This window comes from Myodes glareolus, chromosome X (assembly GCF_982192425.1).
Source record: "Myodes glareolus chromosome X, mMyoGla1.1, whole genome shotgun sequence".
In the NCBI taxonomy this organism is placed as follows: domain Eukaryota; kingdom Metazoa; phylum Chordata; class Mammalia; order Rodentia; family Cricetidae; genus Myodes; species Myodes glareolus.
This window is the reverse complement of record NC_142053.1, coordinates 5999421-6016196: the sequence shown is the minus strand read 5'-3', so window position 1 is coordinate 6016196 and position 16776 is coordinate 5999421. Positions and strand designations below refer to the sequence as shown.

The window sequence follows — 16776 nt, the reverse complement described above, 5'->3', positions numbered from 1 at the left end:
ACAAGATTGACAAACCTTTATCAAAACTAATCTGAAGGCAGAGAGAGAACATGCAAATTAACAAGATCAAAAATGAAAAGGGGGACAAAACAGACACTGAGGAAATTCAGAGAAACATTAGGTCTTACTACAAAAGTTTATATGCCACAAAGTTGGAAAATGTAAAAGAAATGGACTTGTTTTTAGATAAGTACCATTTACCAAAATTAAATCAAGACCAGGAGAACAATTTAAATAGGCCTATAAATTGTGAGGAAATAGAAGCTGCCATAAAAAAACTCCAACCAAAAAAACCCCAGGACCTGATGGTTTTAATGCAGAATTTTATCAGAACTTCAAAGAAGAGCTGATACCTACACACCTTAATGTATTTCACATAATAGAATCAGAAGAGTCATTGCCAAACTCTTTTTACGAATCTACAGTCACCCTGATAACAAAATCACACAAAGACTTAACCAAAAAAGAGAATTACAGACCAATCTCACTCATGAACATCGATGCAAAAATTCTCAATAAAATTCTGCCAAACAGAATCCAAGAAACACGTTTAAAAAATTATTCATTATGATCAAGTAGGCTTCATTACTGAGATGCAGGGCTGGTTTAACATATGAAAATCTATCAATGTAATCCATCACATAAATAAACTGAAAGAAAAAAACCATATGATAATTTCATTAGATGCAAGAAAAGCATTTGACAAAATTCAACACCCCTTTATGATAAAGGTTTTGGAGAGGTTAGGGATACAAGGATCATACCTAAATATAATAAAAGCAATATATAGCAAGCCGACAGCTAACATCAAATTGAATGGAGAGAAACTCAAAGCCATTCCTCTAAAATCAGGAAAACGAAAAATCTGTCCACTCTCTCCATACCTCTTCAATATAGTGCTTGAAGTTCTAGCAATAGCAATACGACAACATAAGGGGATCAAAGGGATTCAAATAGGAAAGGATGACGTTAAACTTTTGTTATTTGCAGATGATATGATAGTGTACATCAGTGACTACCAAACCTCTACCATAGAACTCCTACAGCTGAAAAATAACTTCAGTGAAGTGGCAGGTTACAAAATCAACTCAAAAAATTCAGTAGCCCTCCTATACACAAAGGATAGAGAAGCAGAGAGGGAATTCCGAGACAGTTCACCATTAACAATAGCCAAAAAGAGCATAAAATATCTTGGGGTAACTCTAACCAAGGACGTGAAAGACCTATTTGACAAGAACTTTATCTTTGAAGAAAGAAATTGAGGAGGATACCAGAAAATGGAAAGACCTCCCCTGCTCTTGGATTGGGAGGATCAACATAGTAAAAATGGCAATTCTACCAAAGGCAATCTATAAATTCAATGCAATCCCCATCAAAATCCTAACAAAACTCATCACAGACCTTGAGAGAACAATAATCAACTTTATATGGAAAAACAGAAAACCCAGGATAGCCAAAACAATCTTATACAATAAAGGAACATCTGGAGGCATTACCATCTCTGACTTCAAACTCTATTACAGAGCTACAGTATTGAAAACAGCTTGGTATTGGCATAAAAACAGAGAAGTCGACCAATGGAATCAAATAGCAGACCCAGATATTAAGCCACAAACCTATGAACACCTGATTTTTGACAAAGGAGCTAAAAGTATACAATGGAAGAAAGAAAGCATCTTCAACAAATGGTGCTGGCATAACTGGATGTCAACATGTAGAAGAATGAAAATAGATCCATATCTATCACCATGCACAAAACTCAAGTCCAAATGGATAAAAGGCCTCAATATCAAGCTGACTACACTGAACCTGATAGAAGAGAGAGTGGGAAGTAGTCTACAACACATGGGCACAAGAGACCACTTCCTACATATAACCTCAGTAGCACAGATAATAAGGGCAACATTGAATAAATGGGACCTGCAAAAACTGAGAAGCTTCTGTAAAGCAAAGGACACTGTCATTAAGACAATAAGGCAACCTACTGATTGGGAGAAGATCTTCACAAACCCCGCAACAGACAAAGGTCTGATCTCCAAAATACATAAAGAACTCATGAAACTAGACTTTAAAATGCTACTTAACCCAATTAAAAAATGGGGCTCTGAACTGAACAGAGAATTCTCAACTAAAGAAGTTCAAATGGCCAAAAGGCACTTAAAGTCATGTGCAACCTCCTTAGCAATCAGGGAAATGCAAATCAAAACAACTTTGAGATACCATCTTACACCTGTCAGAATGGCTAAAATCAAAAACACCAATGATAGCCTATGCTGGAGAGGATATTGGGTCAGGGGAACACTCATCCATTGCTGGTGGGAATGCAAACTTGGGCAACCACTTTGGAAATCAGTATAGCTGTTTCTCAGGAAATTCGGGATCAACCTACCCCAGGATCCAGCAATACCACTCCTGGGAATATACCAAAGAGATGACCTATATACTACAAAAGCATTTGTCCAACTATATTCATAGCAGCATTATTTGTAATAGCCAGAACCTGGAAACAACCTAGATGCCCCTCAATGGAAGAATGGATAAAGAAAGTGTGGAATCTATACGCATTAGAGTACTACTCAGCGGTAAAAAAACAATGACATCTTGAATTTTGCATGCAAATGGATAGAAATAGAAAACACTATCCTGAGTGAGGTAACCCAGACCCAAAAAGATGAATATGGTATGTACTCACTCATTAGTGAATTCTAGCCATAAATAAAGGACATTGAGCCTATAATTTGTGATCCTAGAGAAGCTAAACAGGACGAAAAACATGTAGTTATCCTCCTGGATATTGGAAGTAGACAAGATTGCCAGGCAAAAATTGGGAGCTTGTGGGTGGGGGTGGGTTGGGAGTAAGGGGAGACAGGGAGAGAGTAGTGAGGAGGGGAGGATGGGGAGAGCTTGGGGGAATGGGATGGTTAGAATAGAGGAAGAGTGGATATGGGAGCAGAGAAGTATATATCTTAATTAAGGGAGTCATTTTAGATTTGGAAAGAGACTTGACTGGTGCTGGAGAATTGTCTGTATTCTGTCAATCATGTTTTAAATAAACGCTGATTGGCCAGGCAGGAGGTGTAGGTGGGAAAACCAGACAGGAAGTGGAATGATGCAAGTAGAGCAGGAGAATTCTGGGGAGGAGGAAGTTAATTCCCCACACTCCTGCCCAGATCACCGAAGCAGCAGGATGTGAGCTGCCCCACTGAAAGAGGTACTGAGCCACATGGCTAAAATAGATCAAAATAATGGGTTAAGATAAGTCATAAAAACTAATAAGAAGTCTGACCTAAAGGGCCAATCAGCTTTATAACATATAGATTTCTGTGTGGTTGATTTTCTTTGGGGCCTGCCGGTTGTGGGGTACCAGGCGGAGACAGAAACAAAAACAAGCAGGCCCGGCCTTTGCATGTTACAGAATGGCGCCCACATGGATAACTGCATCCACAGAAAGCCTGAGAAATCTTCGGAAAGACTAGAGTAAAGCATTTCAGTTTTCAGCCATAGCAGGAAAAAGCTGCACTGTTTTTAAAATGCTGGCCTTCTGGGCCATCATGCCAGGGAAAACTCTTGACTTTCAAGGAGGCAGTCTGGACTATGGAAACACTGTTGCAGCTTGCTTCCTGGCAAGGACCTTGCCATAGGAGCTTTTGAGTGTTGTTTTCTCCATATTCCTTAGCAAATTAAAGACCCATGTGGTCAGAAAAAGAGAGATATACAGTAAAGAGAGATGCAAAGAGTAAGAAAACCTCTAAATGGTTTACAGTGTGTTAAAAATATATATATATATATATATATAGGCTAAAGGTTAAAGTTCTCAAAGAAAGAAAGAAAGAAAGAAAGAAAGAAAGAAAGAAAGAACGAGTAGCCTGGAAGGCAGAGACACAGGGATCTCGGGGAGTTTAAGGATAGCCTGGTTTACAGAGGGAATTCCAAGACAAAGATATTCAGAGAACCTGTCTCAAAAAGCCAAAAGTTAAAAGTAAAAATAAAAGAAATAGAGGTTAAAATAAAGCCATGTAAAGATGGAAAATACTCAGAGAATCTTGATACTGTATGCTATTATGCTCTCTTGAATTGTTTAAATGCTGAGGAAGGAGCAACAGCTGCTAAAAAATATTTGCTTATAAATGCTGCAGAATTAATCCAAGATAGGTACTTTGAAAATACCTTGGCTTCAAAATTGAAGTCAAAAGGTATGTTACTTTGGAGAAGAGATTTTGCTTTTGTTTCCGCAGAAAATGAGAAGCTCTGGATTTATTCAGAGTTAAGAAAAATCATCTTTGACCAAGGGAGACAACCTGAGCAATCTCCAGTAAGAACAGATGGCCCAGATGTCTGAGTTCTTCATCCAGAACAGATTCAAGACTGCTGCCTGAGATGATCAAGACGCACATGATACTTCAGTCAGGACTTGATCATAACTCTAAATTTTCTTTAGGTCCCTATAAGATTATCAGTGCCCCCAACCAGCTGGAAGTAGTCTGGAATACTACACCCACATTCCCAAAAATGGACTATGGATATTTTCCTTTGTTTTTCTTTTTTAAAAATGAGGGGGAAGTGGTGCGGGAGAATTGCCTGTATTCTGTCAATCATGTTTTAAATAAACGCTGATTGGCCAGGCAGGAGGTGTAGGTGGGAAAACCAGACAGGAAGTAGAAATGATGCAAGGAGAGCAGGAGAATTCTGGGGAGGAGGAAGTTGATTCCTCCCACTCCTGCCCAGATCACCGAAGCAGCAGGATGTGATCTACCCCACTGAAAGAGGTACTGAGCCACATGGCTAACATAGATCAGAAAAATGGGTTAATCAAGATGTGAGAGTTAGCTAATAAGTAGCCTGACCTAATGGACCAATCAGCTTTATAACTTATGGAGTCCCTTGTGTGATTTTACTTTGGGACTAAACAGCTAGGGGAACAGGGCAGGACCAAAAACCCCAACAAACAAGCTGGCCCCCTCATGTTACACTTGACTCTGGAGGGGTTCCCAGGTGTCCAAGGAGATGTCCCCAGCTTGTTCCTTGAGTAGCTGAGGAGAGGGCACCTGAACTGGCCCTATCCTATAGCCACACTGATGGATATCTTGCATATCACCATAGAACCTGCATCTGGCCATGGATGGAGATCGAGACAGAGACCCACATTGGAGCACTGGACTTAGCTCCCAAGGTCCAAATGAGGAGCAGAAGGAGGGAGAACATGAGCAAGGAAGTCAGAACCGCAAGGGGTGCGCTCACCCACTGAGACGATGGGGCTGATCTTATGGGAGCTCACCCAAGTCAGCTGGACTGGGACTGCTGGAGCATGTGGTCAAATCGGACTCTCAGAACGTGGCTGACAAGGAGGGCTGACAGAGAAGCCAAGGACAATGGCACTGGGTTTTGATTCGACTGCATGTACTGGCTTTGTGGGAACATAGTCTGTTTGGATGCTCACCTTCCTAGACTTGGATGGAGGGGGGAGGACTTTGGACTTCCCACAGGGCAGGGAACCCTGACTGCTCTTTGGACTAGTAAGGGAGGGGGATTGGGGGAAGGGGGAGGGAAATGGGAGGTGGGGAGGAGGTGAAAATTTTTAATAATAATAATAATAATAAATAAAATTCTGTCTCTCTCTCAAAAAATAATACTATGCAACATATAGAAGTTGTCAGATGCCTCTCCCCACACAAATTAAAATTTAAGCCATGAATATGTAAGTATTAATAAACATTCAGTAACAGAAAAAAAATACCCAATAGTTATCCAAACACCCTATCTCGTACTTCACTAAAAAACCGTAATAATAAAGACTGTATGTTACTGGGACAAAAACTGAAATAGAATAGAAGGTTCAGAAGTGAACCCATAAAGCTACAGTAATCTAATTTTTAATGAAAATAAAAGGCATATATTGAAAAAAGAAACTAGATATCTGTACGTAGACAAATGAAACTAGATCCATGTCTCTCATCCTACACAAAGTTCAATTCAGAAAGGGTTAGGAATCAAGATGTCAAACTTAAAACTTTGGAGCAGTGAAGAGAAAATGCTTCAGGATATAGGGATAAGCAAATATATCCTGCAAAGGACTCCAATAGCAAAGGAAATAATTGCAAGAATAGACAAATGGGATTTCATGAAGTTAAAAAGTATTTATGCACACACACACACACACACACACACAAATAGCAAGAATACAGAGACAGTGTATAGATTGGAAAAATATTTTTACTAACTAAACATCTAATGAGTATTAATATCTAGAATATGTTAAAGGTCTGAAAAAATTTTAAAGATCATTTAATCAATAAACAGAATACTTATCTGAAGAGACTATCATCAAAAGAAGTAAAAATAGTCAAAATATTTTAAGTTTTTAATATCATTAACCATTAAATAAATTCAAATTAAATCTGCTTTGAGCTCTCATACAAGTTATCATGGCTATGACCAAGGAAACAAAGACAGCAGCTGCTGAGGTGAGTAAAGAGAAACTCTTACATATTACTTGTGGGGATGTAAACTGCATAGCTACCACTGAAGCCACTGTGGAGATACCTCAAAAACTCTAAATTCGAACTTCAATATGATCTAAATGTACCACTCCTGGGTACAGTATATACTTAAAGGACTATAAATCAACACACTATAGGTATACCATTGCATTAGGTTAATTGTTACACTACCCAACCCAGTCAACAAATGGAAGCAGCCTATATATGCACATCAGCAGAAGACTTACACAGGAAAGGTAGCACATACACAAAAGATCTTTCAGGCATAAATTAAAAAAATAAATTTTGACATTTGTAGGAAATGCATTAAATGCAAATTATTATGTTAAGCAAAATAAGCTAGAGAGAATGGCACATGCTATGCTCTCCTTCATGGGCTGAGTTTGAACTTGTGCATGAGCATGCATGCATGTGTGTGTGTGTGTGTGTATTGAAAGTAGAAGAGGGCCCATGAGAGTGAATGGAAAGATATGAAAGCAGGAATGAGAGTAAAAGACGATAATGGCTTATATGTTACATGAAAACAGAGAGAGTACTATCTCAGTAACAAGCAGGGACCAGTAAGAAGGGTTGGAGCCTATTGGGGTTGACAAATGGCAGACTGATGAACAGAACAAATTACAATGGCATATATATATATATATACATATATATATGTGTGTGTATATATATATAATAAGCTTTGATTTTGATCTTTGTGTTTTGATTTAAAATTTTAAGTTAAAGGAACAAAAAAGGATTACACTGAAATCCAGAAAATCATTGAGTAATATTTTGAAAACACGTACTCACAAAAACTAGAAAATGTAGATGAAATAAATAAATTTCTATACATAAATGTCCTTTAAATTGACCAAGAAGATAAGTTAAAAAGAAAACATGAACATATCAGCAATAAGCAACATGTTTGAAATGATAAACATAAATCTCCCAACAGTTCAGGACTGGATGAACTCGACAATCTGAATTCTATCCAGTCTTAAAGAAGTATTTGTTCTGATGCTCCTAAAAACTATCCCACAAAATAGAAGCATCAGAAACATTTCTATACTCATTCAGTAAGGCTATTATTACCAGGATACAGAAGTTTGAATAAGCAGCAGCAACAAAAGAAAACTATAGGCTGATTTTCTGATAATCCAAAAAATAACTCTACCACATCACCAGTTATACCACCCCTTGGCCCATACCCAAAGTACTCAACAAGCTATTCCTGACTATTATCTATATTTAAAAGAAATAATAAGACTCATGCAATGGTCTTGGAATAAAAATAGATAAATTGATTAATATGATCAACTGAAAGAGGCAAAAATAAGCTCAAATATCCAATTCTTGATGCTGAGAAAACCGGATATCTGTATGTGTAAGACTAAAACTAGGTCCCTATCTCTTTCCATATACAAAATTCAACTCATAATATACCAAAGACCTTACTTAATATAAAACTTGAAACATTAAACTACTAGTGGAATTCATAAAGGAAACACTAGAAAATCCAGGCAGAGGCAATGATTTATTAATAGAACTCCAATAGCTCAGGAAATAAAATTATTGCCAAGTAGAATGGCAATAAAAGAAAAGAAAAAACTTGTGCAAAGCAAAAGAAATAATCAACATATTAAAGAAATAACCTAAAAATGGAGAGGAAAAGTCTGACAGGGGTTTAATATCTAGAATACATTTTAAAACTCAGATAAAATAGATAAAAGCTATAACCACAATAATGTAACAGAATAGACACCTTTCAAATGAAATACAAGTAGCTAATAAATGAATGAAAATATTTGATATTCTTAGCCACCAGGGAAATTAAATTAAAGTACATTAAGATTCCATCTCATCACAGTCAGAGTGGCTATCATCAAGAAAACAAATATCAATGTTGGTAAAAATGCAGAGAAAAAGAATCCATATTCACCTGCAGGTGGGGACATAAATCATTTCAACTATTACAGAAGTCAGTATGGAAGTTGCTCAGAAATTAAGACTAGAACTTCCATTTGATCCAGCCATACTACTTCTGAAAAATTACACAAAATATTAATGCCAGCTTACTATTCAAAATAACTAAATAATGCAATCAGTAATCCAAGTGTCCATTAATGAATGAAAAGAAAAAGAAAAATGTGATTGTGACTGGAGAGATAGCTCCATGGTTAAGATTACTTGCTATTCTTGCGGATGACCCGGACATGATTTCCAGAAACCACATGGCTGTCCACAAGCATCTGTAACTCTAATTCAACGCAAACTTACATCCTCTTATGGCGGCTGTCAACACCAGGCATGCATGTGGGGCACAGACATATATGTAGGCAACCATTCATATATATATAATAACAGTAAATATTTTAAAAAGACATTTAAAAATAGAAAGTGTGATATACACACAGTGTTACTTTTTTAGCCATAAAGAACGAAAGCACTTCATTTGAAGGAAAATGGATAAAATTGAGTATCATTGTGCTAAGTGATTAAACCAGTCGACCTAAACAAAAGCATTGCATGTTTTTTTCTCATATTTGTAAACTAGCAGACAAAGACAGACATGAAAATAAGAGGAGAGACTCCTAGAAACATGTAAGAACAAAGGGGGAAAGGAGAGGCAGTAGGAAGATAAAACAAGGGTACAACAATATAAGTCCAAACCAAGTTCAAGGGGGGGAGGGAGGAAGGATAGATATGGGTTCAGGGAAGAATATATCTCAGCTATGGAAGTCAGTTTAGGGTTTACTAGAGACTTGATTGTAAATGGGATCCCAGGTCCCAGATTGTTCTCTGAACAGAGGAGAGGGTGCCTGAACTGGCCTTGGCCCATAACCATACTGATGAATATTTTGCTTATCATCATAGATCCTTCATCTGGCAATGGATGTAGATAGAGACGGGGACCCACGTTGGAACACTGGACTTAACTCCCTAGGTCCAAGCGAGAAGCAGAAGGAAGGAGAACGTGAGCAGGGAGGGCAAGATCAGAGGGAACCTTCATCCGGCGATGGATGGCGATGCAGACGGAGACCCACATTGGAGCACTGGACTGAGCTCCCCAAGGTCCAAAGGAGGAGCAGAAGGAGGAAGAACATGAAAAAGGAAATCAGGACCGCAAGGGGAGCGATCACCCACTGATACAAGGGGACTGATCTAATGAGAGTTCATCAAGGCCAGTTAGACTGGGACTGAACAAGCACGTGATCCAACCAGATTCTCTGAATGTGGCCGGATTCTCTGAATGTGGCTGGCCTGGAGTCTTTCTGAAAAGCCATTGACAATGACTCTGGGACTTGTTTCCTCTGCATATTCTGGATTTTTGGGGATCCAGTCTGTTTGGATACTCACCTTCCTGGACCTGGAGGGAGCAGGGAGGAACTTGAACTACCCACTGGGCAGGAAACCCTGACTGCTCTTAGGGATGGAGAGGGAAGAGTAGAGGGAGTAGGGGGAGTGGGAGGGTGTTGGGAGGAGGGGCGAAAATGGAAACTTTCATATTTTAATAAAAAAAAATCAAGTTCATTACATGCATGGATGAAAATGTCATAATGAAACCCTTTATACAATTAGTATATGTTAATAACAATGCCACTGAAAGAAAGTTTTTAAATATATGCTTACTGATCCATACAACAAAATGAATGATTTTTCAAAATGTTAGCTACACATTAAAACACAAAAAGAAAACATGAAATTATTTCCATTTTTATAAAATTTTAAGAAAAATTCAACCTATGGTGTTGGAGGACAGAAGTAATGAACTGTATATGTTATCACTGTGATTACAGTTCCAAGGTATACACAAATTTAACAAGTTATCCAATTGCAAAATGAAATGTAAAAACATAAAGTTTATGCAAATTTATATATAAAAAATTAAGATTTCAGAAAAGCACAAGCAACAGAATAAGTAAAATCTAGACACACTGACAATTTATTACTGACAAGAACTGTCATTCAAGTTAGGAATGTTTGAACATAGCTGGAATCCAAGCACACAAGAGGCTGAGATAGAAAAATAACCATGAGTTCAAGACCAGGCTGATCTAAACAGTGAGATTCTCTCTCTCAAAAAAAAATTCATTCATTGGTGGTGGAAATGAAAATTATAACCTCTTGGAAGTTTGGTTCTTTCTTTCTCTTTTTCCCTTCCTTCCTTCCTTCCTTCCTTCCTTCCTTCCTTCCTTCCTTCCTTCCTTCCTTCTTTCCTTCTTTCCTTCCTTTCTTTCTTTCAAAGGCCAGGATATAAATGTGGACAGTAGTTTTATTCACTATCACCAAAGCCAGAAAACAACTGGCACATCCTTCAGTAGGTTAAGTAGTACTCAGTAGAAAACATAAATGAGCTGTGAAAACATGGGAAGATGTGCATACATGCTCTTTTGATTTTCTTTTCTACTCCTTGTGGGCCTACCACCCAGCTCCAAATAAATACAGAGACTTATTCTTATTTATGAATGACCGACCTTAGCTTGGGTTGTTTCTTGTCAGCTTTTCTAACTTAAATTATCCCATTTCTCTTTAACTATATTTTGTATTTTGTCTCCGGGCTTTTTACCTTCCTTTATTCTACATGTCTTTCTTCACTTCTTACTCCATGGCTGACTGTGTGGCTGTGTGCTTGTGTGGCTGGGTGACTGGTTCCTGGAGTCCTCCTTTCCTTCTCCATTTCTTGCTCCTCCCTTTCCTTTGTCAAGCTCAATTTCTCTTCCTATTTATTCTATCTGTCTGGAAGCCCCGTGTATCCCTCTCCCCTGCCTTTCTATTGGGCATTCATTTCTTTATTAGAACAACCAGGTGTTTTGGAAAGGCAAAGTAACACAGCTTGAAAGAGTTAAAGAAATGCAACATAAAAGAATACAACACATGTTTGCGTCATTAAACAAAGGTTCCACAGCATAAACAAATAAAATACATCTTAAACTTAATATTCCACAACAGATATGTGAATCTTAAATATATTTTCTAAGAGAAAAAAGTACATCTGAAGAGGCTATCTATTGATTCAATTTATCTATACAGCATTCTGGAAAAGGCAAAAATATAGAGGCGGAAAAATAATGGTTTTCAAAGATTTAGAATGAGAAAGGGAACTAGATGGTGAATATACGAGAGCTTGTAGAACAGCAAAACTATCTACAAAAATAAAGTAATGATGGATACATAACTTGCTAGTTTTTCCTCAAAACCCATAGAATTTTACAAAAATGAGTCTTGCGTAAGTTTACGAAATTACTTATCAGTTCAAATATATTTAAATGACATGCATGTGAAAAAGGACTGTATTATCAATGTGTTAAACAAGCTTTATTAAAAGGAGATGGGGGAGTTGCTGACATAAATAACTTTGGAAAAGAGTACTTTGAGTTTAGTTGGTAAGACCAATGACAATAGAAACTGTGTATAAGCACTATACTCAAGTTGATGCATGTATTTGCCACAGGGACACGGATTAACAACCCTAAGTTCACTGTGTATATATCGTAGAAGTAAAGAGATATATGGAGGCATGTGATAGGAGCCAGGTTGCTGATGTGAGAATGCAGTGGCAATGACCAAGAGGAGCTGTATGGTAGTGGAGGATTAGAAACATCAATAGGAACTCGTGTTCAGCTCAATACATTGAAAATGTTTGTGTATAGGTATGTGTTAGATACAGGGTTATTATATATTCACGTTTCTTATTTCTATCAGCTAATCTAGAAACAATGACACTCCAGTAACAACAAACACAGTATCTAAATCTTGGCAGCAAATGCCATTCACCAATTGAGAAAACAAGAAATCTTTGTCAAAATTAGTTTGGATATGATCATTGCTAGCACCACAACATAAGGAAGAGTTCAAAGTCTCCATATTACATTGAGGAGGTCTTCCAGAAGGATAAAAATTAGTTGAAACAATTTATAATACCTGGAAGTAGAGAATTATAGTGATACAATAAGTAATTTATTATGAGAATATATCTCAACATGTAAAATAAATTTCCATGACTCCGTACTTATAAAATAAATGATTTAATAAATGAATGAGAGTGGACACAGGTCACTCACACAAGAAATTCAAGTAATTTGTGTAGATGTTTCCCCCTCAAGGAAATGGAGACTAATTCTGTATGTTTTCTAAACACAGTGACTTTCTCCCAAAATATCAGCAGGAGAAGAGAAGAAATACAGTGACTCATGGTAGAACAAGGAAAAAAGAGGTCTTGATGTATGAGAGTTGAGTCATGTGACTATGCATTTGAATGATGAGATTAAAGTGACACTGTACCTTTGCAGCATGAATCCTAACCCACAACCTCACTCTAGTCATGAGAAAAGCACCAGAAAAGCCACAACTGAAGGGCATTCTACAAAATACCCATTACTCCTCAAAACTCTCAAGATCATCAAAAGCAAGAAAACTTAGAGACCATCTAATTCAAGAGAAGCCAAAAGAGGCATGCTCGATAACACAGTGAAGTATCTGTTGAGAGACAAAAATTGTAATAGGTAAAAATTAAGAAAATCGAAAGTATATCTGGTACTGATAGTTATTTGCTTAGTTTAGGAATTGTGACAAGTTGCCACAATAAAGTCAGATGTTAATAAATACTAAGGGTAAACTGAGTTTGGGATTGACATGAACTCTCCACTTGCTTTTCAATTTTTTCTACACAGCTAAGAGAACTCTAAAGCAAAAGTAATTCTTTTCTAAAGTCAATCAAAGAAATAAAGAAAACCCTGATGCCTTGTCTCTCAAACAACTGAAATTCTGATTAAATTGGTCCATCTGTTGACGAGACATTGGGAATTTTAAAAGTTCTTCATACAGCCTACTGGGTCCTGAGAGTGCAATTTAGGCAAGTCCTAGGAGCTACAGCCTAATAACAATTTGAGCCCAAATGCAATCCCAAAACTGCACATTTTTAAACCAAATATATTTCCCCTGCTTGTAAGATAAAGGGGTCAAACAAACAAACAAACGAAAAGCCAAACAATATTTTTCAGTGTCCAAGAGGCAGTAGCATTGTGCGGAGGAGTAAAAGAGTGTGCAGAGATAAGAAAGTTTGCTATCTACACTGCACATAATAACCAAGTTTTCTGTCTACACTGTTCACAATGGTAGCTACTAAGTTCACGTGGCCACTGAGTCCTTGAAATGTGGCTAAAGTGATGGGGGTTTTCATTTCCTTTGATTTTAATTAATTTAATCTCTAATCAGACATGTGACTAGTGGCTACCTCACTAGACAGCATTAGTTCCATCAAAACACAGAACAGCCTGTAAAGGTCCCTTGACTTTCAGATTACAGTGTGTGCTGATTTCCTCAAGCTGATGGTTTTCTTCCTACAGCTAAGTCTCCTATTCACTAGGAGGCAACTTGACAGAAAACAGCAGTACCAGTGGTGCTCTACACGCCTGCAAAGGCAACAGTAAGACCTGGAGTCCTCTCTGGGTCTCCTGCGCCTGCAGTGCCTGCTGCTGGCTGCTGACAGCACCCATTTTGTCCTTGGAAGAGAGCATTTTCAATTCACCCCAGCTTCCTCCACCCCTACCTTCTGGAATATTTTGGTATATTCCAATGTAAATTTTTCAACTGTTCTCTCTGAAGCTAATTCTGAACTCCTAAAGATTAAAAGCAAACAGGTTCTCCCGGTGAAGAGCTACAGGTGTTCTGTTGTTTGTCTGCGCTTAAATAGCTTCTCCCCAGCCTTCTTCCATATACACAAATTTCGACTATGCTGAACAGTTAGTGACCACATTAAACATTATTGCATTGTAGATAGCACTGTGACAGAATAAAATTATACTATAGATTTCATAGACTGTCTGAGTGATGGAAAGAAATAACCATTCTAGAGGGGCAATAGAAATTGAGCTTTATCACATACAGCTACTGCCGGCTTCACATACTGAAAACTGTGAAAGGAAAATCCAAAGATGACACTGAGCAGACACTGCAGGCTGGCCTTAAGACTCACATGCACATTAAAATGGAGGTTCAGCTGTTGTTGCAGTTCACGCGTATAGAACTGTGCAGGTTTTAATGATGCAAAGGTGGGAAGATGATGATTTCTTTTAAAAAAAATATACAGCTTTGTCAGTCAGAGGCTGTTGCAAGATTATTCTAGTTATCATGCTGGGCAGGCGTTAGGGGGACAATCTAAGTTATCAAGGGCAAATTAGAAAATTAAAACTAGATATTGTGAACTTCCTTGATTTTACCATATTTCTAAAAAATGGCTCAGAGCCTATAGATTTGGGACCATTTATGTTTCTTTAATAGCTTCACTGAGAGGTAATTTACACACTAAAATTCACTCATTTTAATATTCTATAAAGATCTTATTTAAGAGACATTTGTGAGCCACCCAACATGGATGCTGGAGTCCTCTGCAAAAGCTGCACATGCTCAGAACCTCTAAGCCATCTTTCCAGCTCCAAGTTCATACTTTTTAAAGATGAATTAACAAGTGAGTGTTAGTAAATTTACATCTATTCAAATATTGCTACAGCATGTATTTCTCTCTTTTCTTACCTCAACTTTGGAATGTTCCTTTTGCCACAGGAAATCACTGGTGGCTATTCACAATTACTATCAATTTTCCTAATCTTTTCCCAAGATTTATGCAACCACTTATCTACTTTCTGTATTGATGAATATACCTGTTCTGAAGACTAAAATATAAATGAATCACACAATAATCAGTCTTTGTGAAGGTTTATCCAAGTTATACCATGAATTAATACTTTGTTTCTTCTTGCACATAAATGATATTATTGTCAGGGCAAACCACGTATTACTTATCCATTCCTTGAAAAAATTTGGGCTATTTTTAGCTTTTGTGAATCATGAAAAATAATGCTGCAAACATTTGTGTTAGGATTTAGATAGAAATTACGTTGAATCAATAGATCAGTTTTGAGAGAACTGTTACCTTAACAATAAATGGACATAGAATGTTCCTCTTTCCATTTAATGTTTTTTTTCTTAAAAAACTGCAATGTTTTGAATTCTACAGTGTGCAGATCTTGTTCTAATATTGGTAATGTATTCTTAACAGATTATTCTGATGTTGAAATGCTGCCTTTATTAATCTTTTTTGCAATTTTTTTTTCAGAGTTGAGGGCCAAACCCAGGGCTTTGTGCCTACACTATCACTAAGCTAAATCTCTAACCTGGATGCTATAATATATAAAATTGTTTAAAAGGCTTAACTTCATTTTGGATTGCTTGTGTAGAAATTTTAGGATAGCATGCAGAAAAGACATTTTTTTTTCAGACAGGCTCCTGCTATGTAATCTAGGCTAGACTTTAACTTGCCATCCTTCTGCTAATAATAGACAGTTACCACATACATGGCTACAATTGTTATTTTTATAACGACATATAAGTCTTAAACCCAATAGCTGTAACAGTTTTGTTATTATATGGGTAAATTTTTATATAAAAAACATGCTTTCAATAAATAAGCATATTTTTATTCTTCCTTGCCAATCTTAATGTCCTTTATGTCTTTATTGCCTAGACTGTCTAGAAACTCCAAAACAGTGTTACATAAAGATGACAGAAACTAACAAACACCCTTGCTTTGTAACCATTCTTTTCCTCACATATGGGGGAATGAATTTAGTCTTGTCCTTAAGTACAGTGTTATCTGTGTATCTTTTGCAAATGTCCCATTTTATTACTAGTATGCTAATGATTTCAACCATAAAGGAGTATTTGGATTTGTTTAATTTTACTGCTAGTAAAGTAATTATGTTTTATCCATCATTCTATTACTATGGTGCATCGCACTGACTGATTTCCTAATATATTCTTTTAAACCTCTAAGTGGCCTTCTAGCCACAATGCTACCTAATCCTGCTACATTTTGCTGTGTTAATTTTTTTTATCTCAATTGATTCTCTATATTCTTTATGGTTTCTCCTTTTAGTTGAAATTGTTTTGAAGTATACAGTTTAATATCTGAATAGCTGAGTTTTCCCAAAATGTCCAAAGAATATAAAGATCACTAAGGCACTCATGTTGTCTGTATTCTAAAAGTGCCAAGCAAGTCAGAGTTGTAGAAACTGACATATATATTATTAAAGAGTAACAACCTTTGTTACAGGAAGTAAAGATTCTTTATTAATTTTCTGTTCATGATTTCTATTAAACCTTGATATAGTCAATCTTACCATGATTTACTCAACCTGGGATTAACCAACTTGCATTCCTGGAAATAATCTCATTTGTCCTTGGTGCTAAAATTATTTTTATATGTTGTGGTATTAATGTCCTAATATCATGGTTAACA

At 36.9% G+C, this 16776-nt stretch overlaps 1 protein-coding gene across 22 annotated transcripts in view; it reads right to left on the bottom strand.

Annotated features, from left to right (window-relative positions):
• Ids (iduronate 2-sulfatase) overlaps nucleotides 1-16776 on the bottom strand; it is a 252787-nt gene that overhangs the window by 140056 nt on the left and 95955 nt on the right. The gene's annotated exons all lie outside the window — the stretch shown is intronic.